General features: G+C 45.0%; 1 protein-coding gene across 1 annotated transcript in view; it reads left to right on the forward strand.

The window, feature by feature from the left end:
* Positions 1 to 26,454, forward strand: part of LOC105447876 (amyloid beta A4 precursor protein-binding family B member 2-like) — a 108,183-nt gene that overhangs the window by 584 nt on the left and 81,145 nt on the right. The window lies entirely within an intron of this gene.

Below are 26,454 nucleotides of genomic sequence, written 5' to 3' on the forward strand. Positions count from 1 at the left end.
CCGACGCGTGTCGTGGGTGTACACGCGGATCCGTTGTCTTTTATTTCGAAAGCGAGTACGCCGAGCGGCGTAATGGTCGGGCCGTAGTTCACATTAATGGGCAATACGCGCGGTCGTGACGACATCGTGAAAGTAGCCGTGCGTTGGCAGAAGTGAGCGGCGCGCCGCGGAGCCCGTGATTACGTCCGCTGGTAAATATGCTCCTCGGCTAAAACCCCCGGTAATATTCCCCGTTTTTCATGACGAGCGATTTGTCGCTCTGCACTACCATCCGCTCTGCTGAAAGATGTTCCAGGAAGAAAAATTAATATACTCCTCTACGATGAAATCTCTAGAGGAAATTTTAAAAGGCATCGCATCAACACTGATTAATAAGTTTTTTTTTTTTATTTGTAATACTCTTATATTCAATTATTTGCAAATCATATATATTTTTATATAATCATTTTATGTTTTTTTTTAAATTACTTGTACACGGCAATAAATTTATTGTTGCGCTAAAAATTTCCAGGAAAAGTCGCGGCAATGAGTGACATAAATAGCGAAATGATTAATAAATTTTTTTATTTGTAATATTCTTATATCAAACTTTATATATATATTTATATATATATTTATATATTTGCAAATCATTTTATATATTTTTATATAATCATTTTATATGTTTTCTTAAATGCCTTGTACACGGCAACAAATTTATAGTGCGCTAAAAATTCCCAGGAAAAATCGCGACAATGAACGAATTGCGAAATTACACAATCGACCCCCGCTGAGTTAAACTCGGCGCGTAAATTAGCGTTTGATAAACGCTCTTCAATATGAGCTCAAGTCGATGTGGCGACCCCGCCTTTCGAGTAAGTCATAAAATCATTTATTGCATCGCGATCGTTACAGAATTGCGTGAGCTAAATGTCGGAGCGGGAAATAACGTAGATTGCGAACAATTTGCGAACTCCGGCGAATAATTTCTATATCGCGCGGGAATTTAACGGCGCGGGTAACGTAAAAGATAGGAGGGTAAAAGGTAAATGAGAAATTATTACCGCGGTATTCTTTACATCTCAGAAATTCCCCGGCTCACGCAAAGCACCGCAATTGTTCTGAAAAATCCTCCGTTTTTACTCTTTCGGCGAAATTTCCCCAGGATAAGAGTATGTTTACGGATATGACATTGCGAGATTTATTTCTATCGCTCTTAAGAGAGAGAGAGAGAGAGAGAGAGAGAGAGAGAGAGAGAGAGAGAGAGAGATTCCGTGTCGGATACTTTGTTTTTTCGAGAAGGAGGGGGAGAGAATGCGAAGTCTCGGTCCTACGGAGCGTTAAGATTTTTCCAGGACGAGCCGCGCCTTACGGTCATCCTTCTTGGCCATTCTCCCGGTCAGTTCTCCTCGTTTCATCTTCCAGCTCCGGTTTACCTTCCGCCCGGGAGACCGTCGAGGATCTTAATAAATCGCTCTACGGCTCGATCCCGTTTCTTCGTAACGGTCGTCCGGAAAAATGGAGTATCGTGCCACATACTCGAGAGATCCCTTTAGAAATGGGTGGCACTCTTTTCCGCGTGGACGACGTTCTTAATCCACAGATAATTTACCTCTATCACATTGTACTTTATAACGGTTATTTTCTTCTGTGGGAATAGGATGGGAAAGCGATGTTTCCGTTGAATTTGTCCGACTTATAATATTATCGATTTTATGATGATTTTCACTAACGTATTAGATATACATACACGGAAAGAACGATTTTGCTGGATACAGATCTGAAAATAATTCTTGTTAGACCATTAAAATAATTTTGTTAGGAAGTCGAACTGATTGCTAGAATATCAAAAATGTATAGCAATTCTTGTAATTTTTGACTTTTCAACAAAATTATTTTGATGGTCTAACAAAAATTATTTTCAGATCTGTATTCAGCAAAATTTTTAAACCTAGCAAAATCGTTCTTTCCGTGTATACAGCCAATGTACTACAAAAAATTAATCATTATTAATTGACGCAGTGAATAATTAGGATTGGTAAGCGACAATATACATATATAGGAACACAGACATTTTAATTAGGTATTTTTAATTACGATGTCATTGGCGTCTCGTTGACATCAGGCGACAGTTCAATCGACAGTTCAAAAGTATATTTCAGCGGGGCCAAATGGGTGCGATCGCTTGTCGTCTGGCTGCAAAGTGGTTGAACTTGGTCGACAGCGCTTCCAGAGAGCTGCCAGATCTGGCTGAGAGTTTTGGCGGAATTCTATTGAATTCACGGATTCGCGAGCCACCCACGTCGATCACCGTTCTCCGTTACAGCTGTAAACTTTGTTGCGTGCAATATCGAGATACCGAATCCTTTTCCCTCGACTCGATAAAGGTTTCGTGAACGGATATTTAAATTACATTGCGGTAATAGTAAAGTTATTTCTTTATGCATTGAGCCTGTCTCTCTCCAGTCGCTGTTACTAAGTAATTTAATTTATTTCGACGTACGTACTGCACGAGAGAAATGCCATAGATATAAAAAAAATGGAAAAAGGGGACAGATCGACAGAAATGGATTACGCTCGAGCTCGATCGGATTAGCTACGAGCAATGTGCGCCGCGTGCGAGAAGTTACGTTGTTGTTGATCATAAAAACGGGATATTCACGAGCGTCCGGGAAACACGTGGAAAATTGCGGAAAACAATCCGCGGCTAGTGAAAATTTCGTCGTCCCGGAAAAAACTGCGCGCGCCGGATATTTCAATCAACCCCGCCGGATTGGCACGATATCGTTGCTCGAAAGTCGGTGTGATTGGATCGCTATGGCCCGACTCGATGCCTCTGCGCCGATCGATCGTTCGTCGATCATTGCGGGACGGTTGTGCGAGCGCGAGCGAAAGCGTAGAAGAGGAGAGAAAGAGAAAGAGAGAGAGAGAGAGAGAGAGAGAGAGAGAGAGAGAGCCGGGCGTTAAAAATAATCTACGCGAGACGGAATAATCATATTTCACGATTACGTCGTGGTAGCGGCGGCGGCGGCGGCGACGACGGTGCGCGGAAAATTGAAAAACGAGGCCGAATCAGCGCGCCGGATGGCCATCGAAAATTAGTTTTCGTATTCATTTGCTCGCCCGAGAAAGTATATTTCATCGGCACGCGTGATGAATCGTAACGCACCCACCCTTTCGAATAAACGTTTCAATCTGTCGCGGAGAGATCGGGGCCCCTCGAATTCTCGTTCAAGGGACAATAAAATATAGATACGCAGGGAAGAGGGAAGACGAGATGTCGGTAGAAATATTTTTTGTCGAACCAAATAACGGCACTGCCATGGATAAAGAATGATAGGCGAGAGCCTGTACAGTTAAAAATAAAATATTTTTATACATTCTGCACAGGAGTTGCAGTTTTTTGCGAAATCAGGACAAAGTGCATCGAACTCCAGTTTTATCCTATTTCTGTGTATTGCACTCTGGTCTTTTAACGTATCCATTTTTATTTCTTTTTTTTTTTGTTGTCGCGCATCCTCGTCGCGTTCGAGCAAATCATGCTTAAGCTTTTACGTAAATTCCCCCTCACGTTCATATACACTGTAATCACCTCGCGGCGGAATAACTTTAATACATGGCAAACGCGTTTAATAATATATAGGCGACCGTTGCCTTTCCTTTTAGAATAAACGCCGCAATCTGTCACGATGTTCTCCCTTCTTCTCTCCCCCCTTTAAACTCCGGCTGAAAAGGAAAAAAAAAATGGAAATACGTATGCCGTTCGAGACGGGGTAGTAAAAAAAAAAAAGGTGGGTCGGGTGGAGCATTGCGAGAGAGGGGTCGCGGAGGGAAATGAAGAGCGAGAGAGGCTCCCCCGGGCGAAACTCGACAATGCGAGCGGATGATCCTACCCAGTGGCGGTACGCGAATGGCGAGTGGATGAAGCGGTATAGAGGAGCGAGGAGGGGACGGACAAAACGCGGGAACAATGCTGGTCCGCGTATTATTTTCTGTTTGTCTCGTCGGAGACCGACCACCCCCGCTCGCGGGGGAACCACACGGCCTGTGTTTATCCACCCCTGATCTATCCCAGGTATTCCGCCAGCGCGCGCGCGGCGCGGCTATAACTTCCCGCGTCCTTACGCGACGCTCACTGACGGTGACAGCACCCTCCCATCCTCCCCTCCCCCCCCCCGCCCCTATCTTTGTATTCCGATTCCCTTCCGCACGATCTACGCCGTTTACGGACGTTTCGCTGTTTTACGTGAGAGCCATTTTCCCCGGTGACAAATAATTTACTTTCGCGATCGTCTCGAAGATATTCCGGGCGCGCGATCGGAAAGTTATGCCGCCGTTGCAGTCACGCGACGCAAACGGCAGGGGGGAGGGGAGGGGGAGGGGGAGGGGCGGCGGGGGATAATCGATTGCAGCCGAAGAATCGCTATCGGCGCGCATCCGAGGGGATCATGAATTTATGCGTTACTATGGTAGCGCGGCTAATGGATTTACTTATCCGTTTATTACCAGAGCTCGTCGGAGTTAAATTTGGTTATCGGGTACTTACCCGGCAACTGAACGCAAAGAGAATCAATGACCCAGTTCGCCCCGGCGCGTTAAATTATTTTTCGTTATCGAACCGTCGCGCGCTCTTCGCTTCGACGTTGACGCTATTATTTCGCGTTAATCACGACTAATGAAGAGCGTCGCGCGATTAAACGTCCGTTTATCGAGCTCGTTTTCTGCTAGAGGACTTGCTTGTTTTGTACACTTCAATCGAAATGTATATATACGCATCTGCGCGATAAATGTTAAAGGGCAATCGAATGCGAAATTAGGTGAATATGTCGGATGTGAATTCGAGTAGTATAGCCAATTGACCTTATGAAGTATAAAAATCGAGATAGATCGTATATGTAACAAACGCTTAACAAGCCCGCGCTGTTAGATCGTGGCTAAACGTGAAGTCGAGCGAATTATGAAGATTTGATTTATGAACACTGTAAGAACAAACGAGTCGTTTAACGATAACGAGGGTGAATCTTCCTTTCTTAGTCGCGCGGAAGAATTTTATCAGGTAATTACCGGCTTCTGGCCGTTTCCTCGGATTCGAGAATCAGTCCTTTTTCTCGTGCCGCCCTCCGAGTCCGCTTCCGGAGATCCGAAGACAGGGACGGGCGGAGGGGGAAGGAAGGGGAAGGATGTCCCCTCTTTTGTCGTTAATCATTTCCGTGCTTCTCGTCAGTCTGCTCTGACCCCGCGCGATCTGGAAACGAAACTGTTCTTGCAATTAAGCACATTCAAAGGAAAGACCCCGCTTCCTGCTCGAAGCTGCTCTCTGGGACACGTGTTTCCGCCGCCGTCGCCGTTTTCGATTTGTGCAGCTAATTCTTTGCCATTCCTCTCGCCATTCGGCAAGTACTCGAAACAAGAAATTTCGTTCGCTCGAGTTCTTGTCAGTTAGTTCCCGTGCTTCTTGCCGTGGTGCTTAAGTAGCATTGTTCAGCATGCCCCATCTCTGCGTAGCTTTTAGCTAGCAGCGTGTAGTTTAATGGCGGCTTTTTTTTTAATGCACGCGCGCTCTTAAAGTCATCTTTTCACTTGCGAGAATTTAAAGCAGCTAAGGGATTTACCTCGTTCACGACGTTCAATATTTTAATAATTAATCGTCTCAGTTTAATGACTTAAAATAACAAAGAATCTTTAATTGGGTCAATCAGCATTCAGCAAGGACAACTTTCCTTCCTTCCTTCCGGCCTGGTGCGGCATGGAACAGCGCGAAATGTGGGTCGGGATTTCGCAGTCGTGTGAGAAAGTTGTAAGAGGCCAAAATCACCAGCGGGGCTTCGAAACAGCGACAGCCCATGCAAATTACACTTCGCGGCGGCGAAGTGTGCAGCGGCAAGAGTTTGTCCGTGTCCGCGGTGCACGCGAACGAAAAAGACCGTGGCTCTTTCCGCGTCGCGCGACGATTTTGCCCTCGAGGCTTTCCGCGCAAAAGAATCGAAGAGACTCGCGCGCGCCGCGTTGTGCATCGGGGTTTCCCTCGAAAATTCGCGACACGTGAATTTCAAAATCCGACGAGGCCGCTGGGAAGAGAAGCCCTCGAAGCTAGATTAAACCGAACTTCTTTTTCGTTGTCGCGCGCATGCGACGGCAGCCTCGGCGAAAATGCTCTGCCTGAACTCCTCGCATGTCGTCTAGTATCACGAGTACTTGAGAGACAATATCCCGTCGAGTACTTTGCGAAATAATACTCGTGAAACTTACGAGAACTGAATATTATTTAGAAAATATACATTTTTATCAGCATTAACGTAGAACTGATTACATATGAAAAAATAAATCTTCTTTATACATAAATTAAATTAAAATTGATTCGTACGCGCGATGTATTTCAGTATTTCCTAAATTCAATGAATCGTGTGAGAAACGGGCGATAATATTGTTTTGTACAGCTGTACGCGAACGGGACGGCGTTGTGACGGTAGAATCGATGTTTCAGACGAACGTTGATTTCATCAACGTAAATCCATTCTGTTGTATATACATACGTACGCAGGTACATCGGGTCCCCGATGTTTGTATTAATCCGTTCTTTGATCCGGGGGGAGGGTGAGGAACGGGGTTTCCGATGTCGCACGTATTAACGTGGCTTGCAAGTTTCAAATCGCGTCGCGAGCGAGAATCAAATTACCGAGTTGTCGTGAGATCGATGGCGGTGGGAATCGAGAGCTAATTAATGCCACTGGGAAGGGGATTAGCGACGATGTAATTTGGCGGGTGTACCATCGCTGGCAGCGAGACGGCAGGATCGAAGAAGGGAGGGGGAGGAGGAAGGAGTGGGTGGACGGGGAAAGGCTGAAACCTCGAAGAATCGGAATGGTTGCCGAGATAATGGGGGAGACCGACTGATTAAAAGTTTGCTTTTTCCCTTCGGTTTTCCGTCGACCTCGCTCTCGTTGCCGTTCTACGAATTATGTCGCGGTAAATTATTTTCCTTCTTCTTGCGCTCGTCCCGAAATACAGAATAATCAAACAGACTAATTAGTCGTACAGTATATGAAATGTACTCGATCACCTCTGTACATGTTTAATTTTTTTAAGTTATAAAATAATTATCGCTCGTATGTATAAAATAATAAAACAGAAAAAGAGTTAGGCTAATAAGCGAGCACACTTTTGGTTGATCAATTAATACAAAAAATATTTTAATAATTAAAGAATTGATGAAACGTTTTGGTTTACTTAGCCGAAAAATTTTAATTTTTTTCCCTAATGATTCACGTTGCACACAAATACATGCAGTGGTCCATTTTTCGTCGTGTGTAAATCAGAACGCATGCGGCGTGCCTCGTTTGATTTAATTACAGCACTTACATCCAATTCACGACACAGAAATCTCCTCCGGTAATAAAGAAAGATCATGTATGTTAATTAAGACTTCGACAGGGGGAACTCAGTGTGATACCGACGAGGTTAAGAAGCAATTCCCCGCTGGATGAATTTATGGGTGCTTGGGATTAACACGGTCGGTCGCAATAAAAGTCACGAGATCGCTCTTTCCCCTGCCCCACCGCCCCTCTCCTGTACCTGTAGCGTCGTCTTTTACCCCCGCCCCGGATAGCGAGGAACATCGGAATGGTTACCTCCGCGCCTCAATTTCTCCTCTCTTTTCGCTTCCTTTCCCTCCGACTCTCTCCGTCTCGCTTCTGGGAAAAGAAAATAGACAAGGAAGGGGGGGGGGAGACAGGGATAGTAACGTCGGTCCCATCCCCTCGCACGGGGGATGGACGACACTGTCGGTATTAAACCACCGGAATGTTCCTGTTTTTTCAAGACACCAGAATACCGCGCCGAGGGAGACTCTCTCGGGCTTCCGTTTCCATTTCTTTTCTTCTTCCGCTGTGCTGTGCCGGCCTCGAGGCGTCGTCCAAGATGGTCTTGTTGATAATAAAGAATAGGGTGGAAAAAATTACAGCGCCAATTAAGAGAAAGTGTGCCTCGAATGCGCTGTGGAGTACCATTCAGTATGAGTCAGATGAATTATACAGACTATGATTATCATGGAGATCAAACTTCCGGATTTCCGACGCGGAGCTTCCTTCTTCGTGTGGGTTGCGGTCAGAGAGGGAGAGAGACTCGTCGGAATGCGAGAGATCGTTGAACTCGTAAACGTAACTTTACGACGGACCCGCCTAATCCGATGCAAATCGTTGTATAATTCGCAGCTTACGCAACATGATTTTCATACAGATTCGTACGCGTGTTGGCCGCGCAAAATCTACGCGATACCATCGGCGAAAATTGATTACATATACTTACACATCAGAAATTATCTCGTAATCTCGATATTTTCATATTAAAATGTTTAATCTCGAATTAATTTTCGAAATATTGAAATATTATACAACGATTGCGACATCCGGTATGTCATTCGTTAAATCGGAAATTAATAAATTAAATCGTTTCGCGAATGCTTCGTCGAAATGTATCGGTCGTATGGGACCACAAATTCGCGAATATCAGGAGATGCGTACGTAAATTATATGTCGCGGCGGAGGACTCGTCCGGATCCTTTTTTTCGATTGCACGCAACTCAGGCCGGGAAATCTCGAGCGGATCTCCGGGCGATTCGCGGGGACGGAGATATGTTCGCTGGAAATCGTATATCCCAGGATTTAATTCGATTCCGTGGGACTGTCGTTTCCCTGCGCCCGCGCGGAATTCGCTTCGCAGGAACTGCATGTCGGGATTAACGACTCGGCGTTTCGCTCCGTTTTCCCTGTTTTCTTCCCCCTCAGAGACGAATTAGATTGCAGATCGTGTCAAGCTCTCCTCTTGCACCTGTTCTCTGCTTCACTTTATCCCTTTGTTGATTGAAATTCCTGCACCTTTTCGTTAAGTCGGATTATTCGCTTGCTGAACATTTTAGGAAACATGAAAACAAGTTATGTTATTTAATTTTATTTTCCTTTATTATTTATAATCTTTTTTTTGCAAAAAATAGTTTTCTCTAGAATAATAAATTTATATTTTCTTCTCGTCCTCTCTCTTTTTCTTCTTTTGATTTTCCTTTCTTATTTCTCTTATGCGCTCGTTCGCCTCAAATCACATTTACAAGAAAAAGCCAGTAGGCAGAAAATAAAAGCGATAAGAGAGGACAAGAGGAATACCGGAACGTGTCGCTAACGTAATAACATTTCAATTCGAGGACGGAAATTACCGCAGGGCACGACAGACCATCCCTCGCACTCAGAGGGTTTGACCACCCTCTTCGCGTTCCCGTCCCTAGTGTTCAAACTTATTCTTTTAGCGAACGTACTGCTTTATCAATAATACAGTAAAGGCAATTTACACGAACAAAAAGATATTTTAAAGAACGATATTCTATATTTACACAAAAAACGACACAATAGATGACACGTGTTTTATACATGTTTTATTTATTCTTTAAAATATCTTTTTGTTCGTGTTATTCGCCTTTACTGTATTATTGATAAAGCAGTACATTTACTAAAAGAATAAGTTTGAACAATTCGGGATTAAAATTTTTATATAAATAAATTTTAACGTGCTGTTCTAGATGTCATAAGTTAGCGAAATAAAATGAGCAGAATTTAAAAAACTAACAAAGCAACAAATTTTGTCTTTGATAATTTTTTTACAACAAATAAATATGTTAGTGAGAATTGATTCTGCTCATTTTATTCCGCTAGTTTATAAGACATCTAGGCGCACTCAGAGGGTTCGACCACCCTCTCTTCACGTTCCCGTGTTCAAACTTATTCTTTTAGTGAATGTACTGCTTTATCAATAATACAGTAAAGGCAATTTATACGAACAAAAAGATATTTTAAAGGATGATATTCTATTTACACAAAAAAAAACGACACAATAGATGACATGTGTTTTTATACGTGCAATGCGTCTCAATTATACATATACGCGGTCCTGAAATCATGCGCTGATCTACTTTAACGCGCTCGTTGCACTCTACGATCTCATTCACCCCCGTTAATCCGTGCCGCACGAAACCAGAATAAACGGAAGTGCGCGCAGTTCACAACATGAACGTCCGTAGAGGGAAGGGGGGAAGAGACTTCAGGACCAAGCGGGAGTAGTGCATTCGAGGGTTGGCGGATTTTTTTTCCATTTGTTTAACGAACCTCCCTCCCCATCGTACGTTCCCGCGCGGACTCTCGGGGTGGCATGGCCGTGGTGTGGATTACGAGGATGTGGCACTTTTCAGCGATGGGGAAAAAAGTGTGTCGCATTAATTAAAAGCGACGATGCCGTCGTCGCCGAACGCAATTACGAGCGCTGCGCCCTGGTGCAGGTCGATTTATACCGGATCCGTCCTCCTCCTGCCTGCTTCCTGCAGCAACCCTATTTTTTTTTATCTTCTCGTACTCCGCATCCGGCCGTTTTTTCTTTCCTCCATTCCGGCGATGCAACGCTGCGCCCCGCGAAGAACGAACTCCTCGGTAATTACTCGAAGCAGATGACGTCGAAATTTTAATGAAATTGGCTCGGGCGAGGGGTCGAGATATTGAGCAATTTTAAATGCAATCGCGCGAGTTTTTGCGGGTTGCATTACGCGCGTCATTATGCAACTCATTCAAAATATTAAGTGCCCGGCGGTGATGGCCTTTTCGCAATATTATATTAATTGATTTGTATCGTAATTTCCACAAATTAATTTCCCATTGCAGGGAAAGGATGAATCATATTTCAACGTTACATAATGTCATATTACTTTTCTCGAGGTATAAATGTACATTGTTGTTTTACAGTATTTATATTGTATTTATATTTATATTTTACTTCCTGTGATGTCTTGATAGCATAGCCAATAAATATTCCTAAAAAATGGCAGATGACAGAAACATTCATAGCTCTGTGTCGTCGTTGGTCCACGTGAAAATATAACTGCTTCACCGCAATCATTTTCCTTTTTTTTTTCAGTTAAAACGATGAAAAAATTTGGGGTCGCGATTTTTCTCCCCAAATATATAAACTACGTGTGAAAAGGGGGAAAAATGCCGTGAAACGAGCCGTTCTCGTTTGCTCTGTTAAGACCTGATTCCATTCACACACCACTCACGTTTTATTTCCTTTTGGGTAACCCGGACAGTCATTCACATAAGAAACACGCGAGATTTATTTTTTTCCACCGTCGTACGCCGCGCAGCGCATTTACGTTATTTCGCGTTTTCAATGTTACACAATTTCGCGTTTTTAAATTCTACACACAATGCGGGACAACGAAAGTTATGATTCTTGTGATTCTACGTTTCTTTCGTACGCATAATTTCGCAGTCATATAATTACGTATTTCTTTGTTCCCCGTGAAATTAGAAAGGAGCGTAGAAATATGCGCAGTCTCGTTAAACCAATGTTTGTGCGCCAAGGCAGCTGTTGTTTCACAATTATTTCACACATTATATCGCGTATCTTTCCATATCTGCTCCTCGAGCCCCCCTTTAATTTTAAACATATTTGTACGTCGCGCCGAAATAGGGACGCAAACCTGGAGCGCGCGTACCTGGCAAATTGCGTTATTACAATTATTAATTGCGTCACGTGCAGCGGGCTTTAACAATCGGCTCGCCCGACAAGTTCATGAACAAACAGGGAACGGTTTTTTCGTCGTGCTGTCACCCACACCGGCAGTGTGGTTCGCGGCGGCCGCATGACAATGCCGGACCAGTGATTTGTGCGGGTCATTAGGCACCGGTTTTCATCGGCCCTGGCACGGACAATAATACGGGGGCGGAATAATGTACGATATAATGCCCCGCGCGGCGGGCTGCATTACAGCGCGCGGTCCACTGCGATTCACGCATTGCGCTTAACGCGCTTATCTCATTCGCCGACGAGTTTGCCCGGGTAATCGTGTCGTGTGATCGTTAAAAATTTGTCGGCACACAATATATTCGCATAATCCATCTTCGAATTCATTTACGCGTCGACGAGAATGCACTCGTCGCGTCGTCTGTTTCATCGCATTTCATCGCGAGGTTAACACTTTTAGGCCCATTTTCATAATATATATGGTTAACGAAAAGGTTAGGTTAACTAAAACTTGAAAGTTACACGGAGAGAATTTTTTTTTTAATTTTACTCTGAAAATCATATTAATTGTTGGACAATATAGTATTTAGGCAAATTTTACTGTGTACTACAATAAATTTTACTGTAAAATACTTATTGCACAGTAAAATTTGCCTAAATACTACATTGTCCTACAATTAACATGATTTGCAGAGTAAATTAAAAAAATTCTCTTCGTGTAACTAAAACACTGCACTTTTATAATCTTATACACGGGAAGAACGATTTTGTTGAAAGGTCTAAAAATTTTGCTGAAAACAGATCTGAAAATAATTTTTTGTTGAATCATCACAGTAATTTGTTGGAATGTTAAAACTGATAAGTATTGCTGTAAAATAAATTTTGATATTCTAGCAATCATTTTGACTTTCGCACAAAATTATTTTGATTATTGAACAAAAATTATTTTCAGATCTAGATTCAGTAAAATTGTTTTTTTCGTGTATAATCAAATAAACTATAGGTTACGTACATTAGTTGAGTTGGCATCAAATTAACATGATGGTTAAGTCCTAAACAAACATCGTGAAACAATAAATTTCTTGGTAATTTTTAACCTTTGGGTATAACCACACATTGTGAAAATGGGCCTCAGAAAAAGCCAGTTTTGATTTTCCGTTTAAATGCACCTTAATTCACGTGAAAACACTTTTTCGCAGCTTTATTTACGCGCGGAGATATTTATAAAATTTCAAATTCACGTTACATAACTGTACCATTAGCTGTTTCTAACGAAAAGTATCATAATTCTTTTATTCTTCTGATTTTTTCACGTTGTCAAATTTTCGATTTATTTCTTCGTATGCATATTACGACATATGCATTCCATTTTAATACCAAAATATTGTCGCATGCGGTGGAATGACTTAATGAAAAAATATGGCGAGCGGCGCGATAGAAATTGAACAAACTGCAATAGTTTCCAATAAAATCCTGCGATCCCGCGGTTCCCGGGGAAGGAATCTCTCGATTTTCATCGCGTGCAAGTTGTCAAACACAGAGTTTATTACTGATGAAGCGTAATTACGTTTTTTTACTGTCCTACCAGCCATATCTCCTCCTCCGACGCTATTTCCCCTCCCGTCGTAAATTTTTATCCTATTCCCGGCTCGCTCTGTTTCTCGCGAGTATGCTGTATGCTCGCCGGAAAATCGCGGATGCTCGTGTGATCCGAATCATCTGATCACAGTCGCGCGCCGTTCATGTCGATGTTGAAAAAAAAAGAACCGACTAAAATGGACGAGGGAAAAAAAACGAGAATGCCTCGCGAGAGGCAGGAATCTAGCCACGCTGCCTTTTGATGGCTCGCGCCTGCGTTTCAATTATTGCGCCTGACTTGATTTATGGCTTTGCTCGCGTGTCGCGTTTTTATAGGGAGAGGATTATATTTTTCCGGTCAGCGAGAATTTCGATGACGCAAAAATTCGAGATTAAAATTCGACGTTCCTAAAAACACCCGCATTCAAAGACGAAATTCGCTGAGGCCGGGCGGGGGAGTGTCAATCGATTCGAACTAAGCGGCTGCAAATTGCATCGTCCATCCGTCCGTCCGTCCGTCTGGATCAGGGATTTCTAAAAGCGCTATAGGTTTAACAGGAGAGAGCGCTAAACAAGTTTCTCGAGGAGGTGTTTTCGAGTTTGCGCGACGCTGAATTAACGCGTGTATAATGGACGGTTCAACATTGTTTAGAGTCTCTAAATCGAGAACGCTTCGTTCTAAGTTGCTCTAAAAATACAGGTAGGAGCCTTATTACTCGGCGCCCGTATCGCGCGGATTAGATCGCATCCATGCATCGCCGCGACGAAACTTTTTTTCCCCCTCGTGCAATAACATGCGTTATTAGATTAATTACTCTCAATTATATGAAGTAGAGTCGAAACGCGCGCTAATCCGAGCGCAGTTCATATTCGATAATTGCTTTCTAATTGTAAGCGCAATTCATATCGGCGACTGCAAATACCGGTTAATTATTTGCAAATTTGGGGTGCGCCGGATTTAATCCACCATAACAGGGACGTGATTTACTGCTACCCTACGCTTCATTGCGGTCCATGCCAAGCGGAGTGAATGAATTTCAACTTTGGATATTTATCTATATGTATTTTCGTATCGAGATGTACACGCCGTTAGATGTACTTTCCGACAGTTACAAAGTTAGCCAGTACGGAGCTTGAAATCTTTTCAAGACGATCTCTCGAATCTCACGTTAACGGGATTTAACGAAAGGCAAATCAATAATATGTACGCGGATTAACCCGCATTATTTCTTACACAACATGCATGCAGAAAGGGTGAATTACGACCGTCTTTCCCGGGCTAAAGTTGCGGGGAAATGCAAATAAAAGACGAATGGAAAATTTTACGAGGCACAAGATTTACGACTGACTTCTCCATTTCCCTTTTTTTTTCCTTTCTCTCTGTCGGTGCATAAAACTTTCCTAGTAAATCCACATCTGGCAGCGTCCGATCGCAGTAACGGCGAAGTCGTGCGAGAGTCTTCTTACCACCAAAGAGGATTTTTTGTTCTTGAAATGAATGTTCAGTAATGTTAAACGCCTTACACTTCTCCCCCCCCCTCTCTCTTTCTCTCTTCCATTCTTTTAGTTTCAGTATTTTTTTTTTGCATGTAAAAGATACGAATGTGAAAATGACTCATTTGTGAATAACCTGGTGGATTCGATAAATCATCGAGACGTTGATTGACTCGTATATCGTTTACAAGTGGATAGAAACGAGCGTTCATATGTTTTGTTGCATGCGCGATTATCGTGACATTCGTGGGAAGGTAAAACGTAATGGGATCGCCAAGCTTGACAGGGCTCGCATATCGATCACACATTATTATACAGCGAATGGCGTCAGATCTACCAACGTATATCAATGGAAAGATCGTAACGAGTTTTTAATCGATTGATCGTTCCGTCGAGATTTTTACGGGAGTCGTGCTTTCACGAGAACCATACGTAACGTTGATTTAGCGCGTTAGCGGCCTTCCACGGCACGCATCATCCGGCTATGCGGCGCGGAATTTCATTTCGGTGACGACGACCTCGTAATGTCTGCGAAGAGGAAAAAAAAACGAGGAGGCCCAACTCCGAGCGCGGAATACAAACAGGAAGGTTTTCGGCACTAACCCATTTTCCGGCCGGGGAGAAAAATGGGCCTCGGTATGAGCCGCTCTCGGTGCGACGCAATTTATGGTCGTACGTTGCCTCCAGTTTTCATAGTACATAGATGCGGCGCATGAAGTGCCCTGGCCCCGTGGTAAAAAGGCCGCGACCAGCATCGAGAACTTTGTTTTATTTCACTTCGGGACAGGCACATTTTGCGGAATTCTCTCGCGGACGCGACAGCTCCTATCACAACTGAGAAACTTTTGTCGTTGCGGAATTAATGGATCAGATACCGTACGTTAATTAAGAACAACGGAACAATACTAGAGAAAAAGCAACTCTCGCGCATGAATTTACGGAGTTTTAATAAATTTCGGGTATATGTAACAGACGTAACAACATGTAAATATAAAACAAAGAATAAACACTGAAATGTGGAGATGGAAATTGAACGCGGATTGTTTGTGAAATAAAAGAGAAAATGAGAGCGGAGAGTGGAACAGGTTTTAAATTGAAAGCTCGATCATCAACTTTGTTTGCGCACGTTTTAATCTTTTATTATAAATTCCCGTGAAATTGTATGTATTAGGTACGTTAAAGCATATGGAAATCTATTCGAAGATTCCAAAGAATTAATTAGATTAATATAGTTTCGCGCAAAAAAAGCTCTAATATACGCTGCAATTTTTTTTAAGACCTCCGTCATTCTTCGATATTCTCGAAAGACAAGGAAGGCAAAATTGCTACTGACAAATCGGCGCGACGGTGCCTTAATCCCTTCCGCAAGATCCCGAGGATCGTCGGTCCCGCCGTTGCATCACACCTCGTCCATAGATCGAACCGACCGGCCATCCATCCCTACCCCCCGTGCGAGGCCGTACGTCTCCTTCCCTCCCCCCCTCCTCCTCCCCGCGGAGTCCGCAAATGCACCCTTACGCCCGCGACTTCTTTCCCGAAGAGCATGCGAGAGAGTCCACGCGGGTGACGTCACCCGGCGCACGATTGGCCGAGCTGGCGTTCACGTGACCAGCCTGGCCAGTGTCTGGAGGGTTGCTGAGGGACAGAAGGAGACAAGGCGCGCGACAAGGCGAGTAGGGAGAAGCGAGGGTGCGACAGAGAGAAAGAAATAGAGATAGAACGATCAAATAAGAAGGAAGAATAAAAGAGAGAGAGAGAGAGAGAAAGAAGAGCGGCGAAACCTCAAGGGATGAAGGAGGAGCGAGGGTACATGACGCAAGGGGTGAGATAGATAGAGACAAAAAATACGATAGGAAAGAAAAGACGAGATATGGATGCTGGCGGAGTCACTGATGGAAACGAAGGGGAGAAAGAGACGGGAGCGCCACACATGCAGAGGGGGACGAGGAGAGAGGGGGGTGACCGAGTGACGTGAGAGAGAGAGAGAGGGCGCGCTGGGGGGGTGAAAGAGAAGAGAGTAGAGGGGATCGCGATGCGCGCGAACGGAGAAGGGGGTGATCGCGAGCCTCGCCAGTCACACTGCGACGACCGCGACGCCCCAACGTCTCGGGGTGCCATTTGTCCGCTCGTGACCTCGAAAAAAACCACGTCGTATAATAATCATTTCCGACGGTTACCCGCGAACTCTCCGGGCGCCGAGATAACTCCAAGTAGTTGCCTCCGATAAGATGAGTTAGAGAGATAGAAGAAGATCGAATTGCACGCGCGATCGACGCGACCGACGAGACAGAGAGATTTCGTCGTTCGATGAGGAGGAGGTAGAGCACACTCGACTGTTCGCGGGAGACGTATATCGGCGATCGCGTTTCTCGCGTCGTATGGTGGATGCGTCACTCGTGCTGAACTCGGAATCCCCGTGCGCCGTCTCGAAAACTCGCCTCGCCTCGCCACCCGTATCGCCCCCCGAATCGCGCTCGTTTCGCGAAAGAATGAGCTAATCGCACGCGCGCGCGCGCGCACCACGGGGGGTGGCTCGAAGGTGCGAGGCATCTTTCGCGCGTCGCTTCTTCCGGTTCTCGCGGTTGTAGAAGTACATAATCCGGTGGGTGCCATCGAGGACACTTTTATAGTTGTGTAGAACGCGGCCACGATGGTCCTCCACGGAGCGAATCGTAAGTTATATGTCCCCCGTCGTCGTCACCCTTCTCGAGCACGTTCCACAGTTTTATGGGACGGCCGATACGTGTCGTCTGTATTAAATATTTATGCAGTTTAATATTTGAGACGCTACTTAAAAGAAAAATGAACTTTAATAGAGTCGATTTTTGTAGACAGTTATTGGAGCTTTGTCGTCTTTCTTAGAATAATTGTCATCAAAATTATAAATGTCGACTAATCTTCGTCTCGATTAATATTCATCATATATATCTAATGTCTAAATGTACGCATCTTGTGTCGGCCGTAAGTGGAACGTGCTCCAGAAATTCTCTCTTTTTTTCTATCCTCCGATCCTACGTTTAGATTAGCAGACAGTAGTGCCCCTCGTGAAATTAGTCATACCTATATATTATATGTTCCCCATCATACGCAGATTAAGAAGTCAATTTTGCGAGCAAGACATCTGTTATTCAACAAGGTCAACAGATGGCACAATCATCTTAATGAAAATTGTTCCCGCAATTCTCCTCGGGCTTGTATATATTCGCCACAAAATAGCATCTTAATTTTTGTCTATATATAAAGAACTGTCTCGGCCGTTCAATGAAGCAGTTAATCACGTTGCCGTACATTTTCTGTGCCTTTCGCAATGCGAAAGGTCTCCGTGTCAGTTCCATTCTTCGTACGCCGTACAATGTATAGCGGGGTGTGTCGATTATACGAACGCGCACGAACGAAATCGCACTGCACGAAAAAAAAACTTTCGGGTTGCGTGACCGACGAAAGCACGGCTCATTGCACGCGTTCGATCACGCGAAATCGGAGTGACGTGACAGAACAACCGACGGGTTGGCCAGATACGCCTGACGAATGGCGAGAAGGGTGCAATTGCGTCCTCCCCCCCCCTCGAGTTTCATTTCGCACCGTGACGCTTCGATTTTGTTGATGAGACTAGGCTATTTTTGTATCTTTGAGGAACAGGGAATTTATAGATGCACCGAAAGATTTAATTTTTAATAGAACTCACATCTTACATTGTCGATCGCAATATATAATTTATAACCTTTAACATATCTTTTATCGCGTCTAATTATTACTTTCCACGACTACAAGGATTTTTTACAAGATAAAATTGAGGAGTTTACAAGTTATTTCAGAGCTTAGAGAGAGAGCTCGCAATTGTTAACCCTTTATCTCGTACAACATCGCATGAGTAACCTCGATCGATGATGACTAAGAGCCGGAGGAAGCCGGCATAATTGCCTTGGTGGCTAATTGCAATTGGAAACTAGTAGACGAAGGGGGAAGAGAGGGGAGGAGTGGAGATAGCGTTGTTGCGGACAGAACGTTGCTGTCAGTTCGGGAAGTAGTTTGATTTTCGGATAATAATATATCAGCGGGAACGTATAAAATCCGTGGGAAGGTTTTTACGTAACCGCGCGGTCGATTAGCGTGTGACGTGAGGGAAACGGCGGGTCAAGTACGCCGCGCGAATAACGAGAGAGGGGTGAAATCACAGGCCGGTGGTCGATAAGTATCGCGGACACGGGTACGATCGAAGTGCCATAAAAAATTTACGATGACCAGGCAGGATCGCATTTTGACCGGGGAGAGGGGGGGGGAGGGAGAGGGGAGGAGGAGTGTGTGCAGTCGGTGTCTGATTCCGAAATCGCATCGGTGTCACCGTTCGTACCGCGTTACCTCGAGAAACGATAAAAATCGTTTGCCCTTTGATTCGGGGATGATACGGACCGTTTGTTAAAAAGTCGTTGGTCGAAGCTGCAACCAAAGTTTTATCTCGTTCTAAACAGAACAAAGAAAAAGAAATCTTTTTGTAGTGTTTGAATCGGTTGTTTCTTGCTGTCGGAAAGGACGATCTCGAGTTTGCACTGCTCCCGTTTTTGACATCGATTCGATTGTGTGAAATCAGTGCAATGTACAATAACTGTGGAATTTAGGTGGACGAAATACGTATATACGTCATTGGAATAGCAAAAGGAAGCGAAATCGCAGGATTGGGATTTTGCAATATATGTATGTCGCGTGTGTGCTCGGTGTGCGCGATCCGGTCGGAGAATCGATTAAATCTTTCACGACCGGGCGTGTGTGGCCACGTTGTGTGTGGCCTCTATCGCACCGCGAACACGTACGTCGGCACGTAAACAAGCGTGTTTCCCCCCGCTTGCGCGGCTAATGATAATAAATATCGCCGCATTGCCGCGTGCGTCATTTTAAAGAGATCGGCTCCGGTGATTGAATGTACAATGTAACGTCACCCGACGGAGCTCTAATTGTAAATAATAATTCGCGCCGGGTCGTAAACGGTCACGTGCTCCCGCGCCGTAATCGCGTGTCCGGAATAACGATGCGTTATAAATTGCGTAATTTCAGAATTTCTGCAAATTAATGTAGTACGACAATTTGATGGGTCGGGTCCCGCATTTACGACTGAAAATGATGCAGGTTTTATTATGTATGGGAGAGTCAACGGAATATGCGTGTTAGATTAAAAAAAAATATTTACTTTAAAATGGAATTACAATGTTATGCAAGATAGTAAGTAAACAATAGCACATTAATTTCTTTCGACATTTCACTGAAATATTCAACAGAAAGATCCATACTTTGTTAGAATATCCACGTCGAGTAGTATTCAATTCAACGTATTCCCTCTCTCCCTTTGTCGCTTTTACCGGTGATTCAAGACCGCCCACATAATTCTCGATCTCTTGCCATTAAATGCAACAATGCATCCCTTCCGTCGTAATCTTTTCCACCCGCGGCCATACGTGCCGGGGCGGGTCCATTAAAAAACGATAACCATTAAAAATCTCCGAGGAAACGCGGGGATTCACCCTCGTAACCACTACTCTTTTCTTTCGGAATAATGATTGTCGGTCTTCCGCTGTGAATATCCGAAGAAAAAAGAGAAAGAGAGAGAGAGAGAGAGAGAGAGGGAGAGGGAAAAGAGACGAATAGCATGAAAAGAGAGACGACGATCTTTCTTCGAGTTCGGTGCAGAGAAGACGAGGGTTGGCCACAAAGGTGGCGAACGTTGGCTCGCACTTTATAGTCCGCAATTATCGACGGGGTTGGGCCGTGGGCGTTCGGAAAAGCGAATTTTCTCGCGGCCCGAGAGATCGCTCCCATCGGCTCGTAAAATTCGCGTATATCTCGCTGCTGGTGCTGCTGCAATGGCTGCAATGGCGCGCCTCTCCAATGCATTAGCTAATTGTTGCATCGATATCAGTTACCAATTTGTCCAATTTGCTCGTCACTTCCGGCAGTACATCATCGTACCTCAGGTCGATTCCGTTCGTTCATGAAAAATGGGATCGTGCGTAAAAAGCGTTACTGGAATTGCTTGCAGACAGACCCCAAAGTGCAGCGCTTTCTGCTAAAAGAAAATAACATAAATACATCGAATATTAATTTAATTAAATGAATAATGTTGAAGGAATTGAATATATTTTTTTGTCTGTATCATAAAAAATATTCACAATTTTTAATTTTTTTTTTTTACTGGCGTGCATGACATTTTTGAAATTTATATCACACAAACAATTGGTATATTAAAACAAATTTTTCTAAACACAGAATATTTGTTGTAATTATTTTATTAAAAACACTTGAGAATTTTTTTGTTGTTTATTAATTGCTTTAAACTTGAAAATCTGTTAAAATTTTGGAAAACACTTGTGACATTTAATCGCAGATTATTTCAAAGAAAAGTTATTGTATAGAGTAAAATAATTTTATTGAATGAAACAAAACGTCACGTACACGTAACAGTGTTCGCTGAAGCAATTTCGTGCATTAGCTAATTGTCTATAGCCTAGGTCGATTCATCGAATTCGTTCTCGTCTCTTCCGACCCTCTGTCATCAGCTTCCAACCCGGTCCGATGATACCTCGACGCGAGAATTGCCCGGAAATCGACGCCGATGAATTCTCATCGGCGTCGCCGGCCGTAGACTGATTGGCGTTATCTGCGAATTCGAATTACGGCCTAAACGGATCTCTCCGCGGCGCTGGGCAACGTCATCACAAAAATGGCACAATCGCGAGCGGTAGTCCTTTTTTTTCTCTCTCTCTTTCTCATTGTTCATTTTTATCGTCCATTATTTTTATATCGGGCAACATCGATATTGATAGCGGGAGCGTATCGACAAGCGAAGTGTCATTTGCGCAAGGGAATGACTTCAATATCTCTTCCGAACGTCGCCATCGTCATGGTAACGAGGACAAAAGAGAAGGATAATAAAATAGAACGAATATAGAACGACGTAGACTCTGTATCAACATCGAGGTGATAACGTGACACAACCAACCAACCGGGTTCTCGCCGGTTATGTGTATATGTATGTGCGCGCGCGCGCGGATATGTGTTACGCGATAATACACTGTACAAGATTAAGTATTTCGCAACTGGCGGCTAACAAGCTTACGCTCTTTCTCGCGCATAAAGAAAACCGTAGCACGCGTCTCAACTGGCGGGTGTGCGCCACGCCGCGCTTTCTCGTGATACATAATAGGGAGCATGAATAAAGTTTGTATTACACTCTGAGAGACAAATTTCAAATAATAGACTACAAGATACAGGTTTGAAAGCATTGCTTGCACGTTATATTTCACATTTATGAAAAGTAACAGCGCTCTCACGTGCGCCAATAATGTATCACCTTTCTCCTCTCATCCTGCCGCGCTTTAGGTATTCAAATTTACAATCTCTGCCTTAGCCTGACCTAAGCCGCAGGCCAAACGCGTGACTGTTCGAATATGAATCTCCATTGATAATTAAGCTCGTCGTCCCCCCTCCCCTTGTCAATCCGGTCACGTATACGACCGTGTCGTGAAGCCGCGCTGCGGAAGCGCGCGGCTTCAAAAAGCCATCCCGGGGTCGATCCCTTATAAAACGCAATTATGCGCCTTAATCAAGTTTCGACGCACTTAATTACCTGAAAGTTAGGAAAACCGTGCTTGCTGTTTACCGACGCCGTTGTGACATCGTCATTCCGTCGGCGGCGACGACGACAAAATAGAGAACGGTGGTTTTCAGTCATGACGCGTGGCACGACAGTAATGAGCTCGCGGTATGTGCGGCGTACTCCACCTTCGCGAACTATGCCTATCAACGCAACCAGAATTTAATATACGACGTTAGAATGCGCCCACGGGTTACGAGAGCCCGGAGATTCGCGATATTTGCGGAGTCCCGAACGCGAATTCGCGCACGCGACGCTATTATTTCGACGGTAATATTACGACGTTTAGTATGTCGCCGATGTTTGTTTGAGCGACGACCTGAAGCGTAATCGATCGCCCGAAGACCGTCGGCACATCCTCCTCGGAATATGTCGTCGTTTCGCGCTTTCTGTATCCGATATCTCGAAATACATTACGTTTCCAATCTGTTCCCACTGTAATTGTTGCAGCAATTTCGTCGACTTATATCGCCGAGCGAACGAAGCTTAACACTCGATGTAATCGCGAGTCTCGAAATCCGGGAGTTCGGGAGAGCGCGCAACTTCTATCCTAAAACCCATTCAGATTATTAAGAGCTTGAGATTCTCTCTCGAAGTTACTTAACAATATTCCCGAGCGCGGCTTTCAGACGTCCATTCGCGGATGTAATGAGGGAAGTAATGACAGAACGAGAGCGCGCGGCGCTGAGAACCGTTTCCACGTAGTTTAAATTTCGAAATGTGTTTTATCATTTTATATTAACGCGCACGGCAAAGTTATACTTAAACGCGCGCGCGCGCGCGGCACGAGAAAACGGTGATCTCCGTCGTTTACCTGATTGTTTCACTTAAATCGTTTTAACGCCATCAATTACCGTCGCGCGCGGTAACGCGGCAGTAAGACATTTGCATTTACAAGGACTATAAATTGCAGAATCCACGTCTGCACTGCAGTTTGAAGCTGCAATTTCTGCATCGACGCTCCGTGGTTTACTACGTCGGCGGCGGATCTTGATTCAAGAAAATACGGTCGACCTAAATTTCTTCATGCGCAACAAAGTGCGCGCGCGCAGCACGCTTCTTGCGGAACAGATATCCGCGCAAACCCCCGGTAGGATTTCCTCTCGAAAGAAATCCGTATCTGGTTATCCTAAAAAGTATCCCGTATAATAATATTGGCTTTTCTATCACACGGAGAATTCATTCGCGACGGGGGTATCACCCTTTGCGCTTATATATTCTTTCACTCCGCTCGACACTTTCGATCGACAGTGCGTGTTAAGTTCTTATATGTTTTTTTTTTTATACTTAAGAGATGTAACGCCAGAGAAGGGGATGAAATATACCTCCTCTTCGCGCATCTTTTCCCACTTACCGGATAATAATCGCGATTTGAACAGCTACTCGCCGCTTGAATATCTTGAATACCGCTTCCGTCCCGCGTTTCCCCGGGCCTTTTCGCGTAGTCTCGCCCCTAAATCACCCCGCCCTCGTAAATCGTCCGACGCCATTCCCTCCCTCCCTCCCACCCCGCGATGCTTCACGCGGTAAAATACGAGCGTTACACGCCGCGGATGCATGCATGCATCGGGCGGGCCGGGCGGGCGCGATGCATCGTGGACGATGGGCGTTGCATTCACGTCCAGGCCACTCCGGCATGCAGGCCGCCACTCGCAAGGCGGAATCAACGTAATACTCGAGATGCATCCGGGATGAGAGCATCCGTCCGTGAGAGACGCGTGATTCGCTTTTCTCGCTTTTCCCACTTACGGCAGTCCGCGATTTACTCCCCCCTCCCGCGTGCCGCGCTCGACGTCGTTCGCGTTGAACTGACGTTCTTTGTGTTACGTCTGTCGGAATGTATCGAAGCGGGGAAGTCGCGCCGACCCGGCAGTTGCAGGAAATGTTGTCTCTCGCTAAAGTGGGCCGCGCGGCAGTTTCTTGGAAAGTGCATACCTCAGGTGTATCTCAGGAGGAGCGGGGAAACGGAGAGGGGGGGGGGGGAGCGGCGGCGGGGTTGAAAGCGGGAGCGCCGCGCCGGCACATGCCGGGGAGAGCACAATGGGACAGTTTTGTAATATATTGTAAGCGAGAACGGCGCGCGAAGTCCGATACGCGAAGCCGTGCGCGCGGGCTTTCCCATTTACAATGTCCGAGGAACCGAATAAAGAATACTCGGGGAGGGAAAAACGATGACTGCTTGGGAAAACTGCGAGTACGTGTTTCGTGCAACTCGTGTCCTCGACCTGCGATACAAATTCTTGTAAATAAATTTCGAAATGGTAGTACTGTATTTCAGATCGTCACGAAAATTGTTCAGAGGGCTGTTGAATTGAATTATTAAGGAACCGCTTATACGTCGAGAGAGTGAAATATTGATCCGAACATAATTATAATAATATGCTATATATATTGCTATTCATGTATTGCGATCCTTTGTATTACACAGTTGCTACATTAGAACACGTTACTCGAATCCCGCCCTCCTCGCGTGTCACCGCGCGCACGTAAACCGATTCAGCTATCGATTCACTCTATTCTCTATAGTCGCATCAAAATTTTATAGAGCCTCGCGGATCGCACACTACCGCGCGCGCTTACTTGGGTTATTACAATTTGTCATACCTCGCGAACGTACCCGCCTACATCGCCACACCGTGATAGCCTCGCACGCATCGAGCGTATAAGGTTATTGTAAAAAAGAAGCATATATAGTCACACGCACGTGTGTATACCCCACTTCTCTCTTCCTTCCCCCCCCTGCGAAAGCCGTCACACGAAATACACGATCGCGTCGCAGACGCGTTTTTCCATTTGCAATATCCCGCGACGAGGAGGTGAATAAAAATCTAATACATATATTTGTTTCGAGGCGGCTGCGACTCGCATAACCGCAGCGCGAGGCCGGAAGACGGAGGCGATCCTTCTGCCGAAGGGTGGCGAACGTCCACGGGGGGTTCAGGGGGTTTGCGCGCCCCCGGAATGCACCGCGGGTCGAACACACCCTCTCCTCCCCCCCCCCCCCAGCCAGATGCGGCGACGGCGACATTATCGGTTTCGCATCAACCTCCGTTTACTTTGCGTTTGGTTTATACTTTACATTCGTCCTTTAAGTCTCACGCCCTCGCGCGTCATCCGTGTTGCGTGAAATGCGCGCACGTGCAGCGGCGTGGGAGTTGAAACGAGACGAAACGCGCGGTGTCTGCGATAAAAAGAGACGCGCGGATAGGATTGTGCGCCAATCCTCGAATGTGCCAGCGCGCGATGACGACACGACGGGGTGCAACTGCGGCGGTGTTCTTCGCGAGGCAGTTCGAACGAGGGAGGGGGATGCCGGTTTTATTCAGCGACGAGGAAGAGAGTGGCAGACTGCGGGGGTGGCGCGTGCGTCATTTACGTGTTACGGGGGGAAGGGTGCGAGGCGGAAGATTCGGAGGGAAGGCTGTTTAATAAACACGCGTCATGCTGCGAACGAAACACCCGACGTTACATCATCGTCATTACGGCAGTTTGTTATAATGGCGGGGAGCTTAGTTAAATATTCAGTATTTAAACATTTTAATGTTGCAGTTCACATTATGTATTCTAAATTTAATTAATTTTACGGATTAAAATATTTAGCCGAGTTAAGCCTTTAAAGCTATATATATATATATGTATATATCGCCCGAACGATATTCACGTTCATCCGAAAGGGCAATTTTATGAAAGTTTTACACGCAGGTGTCTCTTTTAACTTAACCAATTCAAATATATCGATCGCCCACGTCGGGATATATTTAGTTCCCCGGTGGAAGATATTAATAAGCAAGCCCTAAGGAGGTCATTCGTGTACAAAGATGTTATTTCATAAGGTGACAGCTTTATTTTTATCAAGAGAAGCCCTCGTTTTGCGGCAGGAATTGTCCACGTGCAGCAAAAAATTTTATATTTTTCAAATTGACTGTCGTTTATCAAATCATTTTTACAAAGTCGAATTTCGAATTATTTCGAATGTAATTACCGCTCGCGTTTAAGCCGAATCGAGTAACTGCGACAAAAGAGAAGCGATGAAAAGAGGTATAATAGGCGCGGTGTTCGAGGGCGGTTTGTTCGTCAGCGGTTTCGAAAGCGGTTCGCACGAGTGGCGGGCGGTGGCGAAAGGACAGTTTTTCGAATTAATAGACTCGCATGGAAGCAAAAGGAGAGTAGGAGCGGGGGAGGGGGGAGGAGGAGGCGGAGGGAAG

The sequence above is a fragment of the Wasmannia auropunctata genome, unplaced genomic scaffold, assembly GCF_000956235.1.
Source record: "Wasmannia auropunctata unplaced genomic scaffold, wasmannia.A_1.0 LD336090.1, whole genome shotgun sequence".
In the NCBI taxonomy this organism is placed as follows: Eukaryota; Metazoa; Arthropoda; class Insecta; order Hymenoptera; family Formicidae; genus Wasmannia; species Wasmannia auropunctata.